This window comes from Ailuropoda melanoleuca, chromosome 8 (genome assembly GCF_002007445.2).
Source record: "Ailuropoda melanoleuca isolate Jingjing chromosome 8, ASM200744v2, whole genome shotgun sequence".
Lineage (NCBI taxonomy): Eukaryota > Metazoa > Chordata > Mammalia > Carnivora > Ursidae > Ailuropoda > Ailuropoda melanoleuca.
This window is the reverse complement of record NC_048225.1, coordinates 81,246,074-81,248,855: the sequence shown is the minus strand read 5'-3', so window position 1 is coordinate 81,248,855 and position 2,782 is coordinate 81,246,074. Positions and strand designations below refer to the sequence as shown.

General features: G+C 46.9%; 1 long non-coding RNA gene across 1 annotated transcript in view; it reads left to right on the top strand.

The window, feature by feature from the left end:
* LOC117803516 overlaps positions 1-2,782 on the top strand; it is a 10,391-nt gene that overhangs the window by 7,331 nt on the left and 278 nt on the right. The gene's annotated exons all lie outside the window — the stretch shown is intronic.

The window sequence follows — 2,782 nt, the reverse complement described above, 5'->3', positions numbered from 1 at the left end:
GGTCTTGCAGTCCTGAAGGTAATTATTTCTACTTCGGGGCATGAAGTCTTCTCTTTCTCCTCCTCCCATCAGGGAAAAATGAAAGAGAGAAAAAGCTAGGCAAGCTAATGCTCTTAGAAAATAAGACGATTTCTCTATGTCAGGTCTGGAAATTGTGTTTGCTACAGCTCCTGCTACAAAAGAGGGCCAGCTGAGTCAACAGGGACAGGCGCGAAGCTGGCCTCTGCCTCCACCATCTTGTCACGGAAGAAGCCAGAAGCAGGAGAGGCTACAATGATTTTGGTTTTTTTTTAAACCCCTTTAGTTTCTTAGAATTTTAAGTGTAAAAGGAGATCCAATAATCCCTGTCCAGTGTCCTTTCTACTTGTGACAGACATTTGTGGTTCCCTGGTTATATGAGTTTCCTCTTGGTGCTGTAAGAAATGACCACAAACTTGGTGGCTCAAACCAGCAACAGATTGATTTACAGTTCTGGAAGCCAGCAGCCTGGTGAGTCTTAGGGGGCTAAAATCATGTTGTTATCAGGGCTGGTTCCTTCTAGAGGCTCTAGGGAGGCTCTGTGCCTGGCTTCTTTCAGCTTCTGGGGGCTGCCTGCATTCCTTGGCTTGTGGCCACATCACTCCAGCCTCACTTCCATTATTACGTGTCCTTCCCCTCTTCTCTAGCAGGTCTCTTTCTCTGTGTGTCTCCTCCTTGTAAGGAGTCTCTGATTGCATTGGGCTCACCTGGATAATTTAGAGTAGTCTCCCATCTCAAGATCCAGACAAGTGTAAGGGTGCTAGGGTAGAGTGTGTTTGGTTTGTAACAGTGGAGAAGCCAGCACACTAGGGGTGAAGCAAGGGGAGAGGGCAGTAGGAGAAGAGCTCAGAGAAGGCGGCAAGGGCAGGTCATATAGGATGTCTTTGACTTCTACTCCAAATGAGAGGGAAACTCCTGATGGGTTTTGAGCAGGGGAGTGACACACATGACCTGACCTACATTTTCTAAGTATTACTCTGGTTGCTGGGGGGAGACTAGACTCCGGGTCGGAGACAGGATACTCTAGCCACCATCCAGGTAAGAAATCATGGTGATAGGACCAAGGTGGTAGCTGTGGAGATGGTGGTGGGAAGTGGTAGAATTCTGGATAGATTTTCAGGGTCAAACTATTAGAATTTGCTGATGGGTTGGCTGTGGGATGTGAGAGAAACAAAGGCGTAAAACCTAGGTTTTTGGGTCTAGCAGGAGGAAGATGGGGAAGACCACAGGAAGAATGGATGTGGGGAAAAGATCAAGAGTTTGGTTTGTACATATTAGGCCGGAGATGTGTATGGGAATTACAAGTAGTGATGTGCCAAGCCCATGCAGCTGGATTTGCTAGTCCTAAGTTCAAGAGAGAAGTAGGTGAAAGTCTTCAGAGAATAAATACTCAACCAAGAATGTCTGCTTATTTGTCAAAGGACACAGACCATGTCCTTTAATATGACATTTAAGGTTTTCTATGACCTGGTTTCAGCTTCATCTCTCATTGAGCTCCTCCTACGACCAATGCTTCAATCACTGATATTCTCCAAACCCTATGCCTTTTGTGCTTCATAGTCCCCATTCGTGCTGTTCCCTTGACCTGGAATGTGCCCCCCTCCCTTGCCTACAAAATCCTGTTAATCCAGGTTGCCTTTTCTGATTGCTCTAGTTGAAATCCATCATGCCCCCTCTATGTTCTCAGGTAGACCGTGTGTTCTCTGCCTCCTTACACCTGACTACTTGCATTTAAGTCTACATCCCCTCTAGATTGTAAGTTCCTTGGTGGTAGAGAAGGACCACGGTTCATTGATCCTTATATCACTAAGATGTCTCCAAGATGGAGGTAGACATGGCAGGTTTCAAAATTCTGAAAACCAGAATTCTCAATCAGTCCCTCTTCACCACTACTGGTTTTGAGGCAGATCTGCATGGAGGACATGGCCAGACAGTAGCACACTATTGATGACTACAGGTGTTGGCCAAAACGTCCATGAGGAACTCATGGCCCTGGTGAGCTGGCTTCACTGTATATGAGTCACAGTGTCTTCTTTGCCTCCTGAAGAGCTAAAAAACTGGACTAAAAACTAGCTTCCTAGGTTCCTTTCTTCGAGGCCCACCTCCAAGTCTTTACCACTCTCTGTGAAGGTGGAGGCCCAGGACAACTGAATCTAACAGAGAGAAGGTCTAGGGAAATATGGCCTAGGGCAGAGCTGGCCTAAGTCATGCCCCTGAGAGACTTGGGAGAGGGGAGTTGGCAGGGAGCTGGAGGCTTAAGTCATCACATTTAACCAGATATGAGGACACAATATGGAAATAAAATCAGGGTCTAAGTAAGGAGGACAGAGAGCAGGTCAGGGATGCAAGAGCATCTAACTTCCTGTTCATTGCGCAGGATATCCCACTCTACATTATGATACAGCAGTGTCCAAAGCCATGTCCCACATGCAGGGACAGAGGTGCAGTGGGGAGAGCCCTGGGTCCACCACCAGGGCGAGCCTGCCCTTGCATCTAACCCTGATTTTTCTCCCTGCAGGGGCTGAATGAGGTTTCATTGGCTCTGCTGAATTGGATAAATCCTCAGGAACACACACATGTTCCCAACGGAAAGACTGAGAGGTTACTCTGTGTCAATAACAGCAAGTGAGAGAAAAACCTAAGAGGCTTCCCTTGCAATCCTAATATAAGATACAGTGTAATGGAGCAGGTAGGAGTGAAAGGTCTGGAACTCTGTGATCTTGGGTAAGTTAACCCTCTGGGCCCTCAGTTTCCTTATCCATAA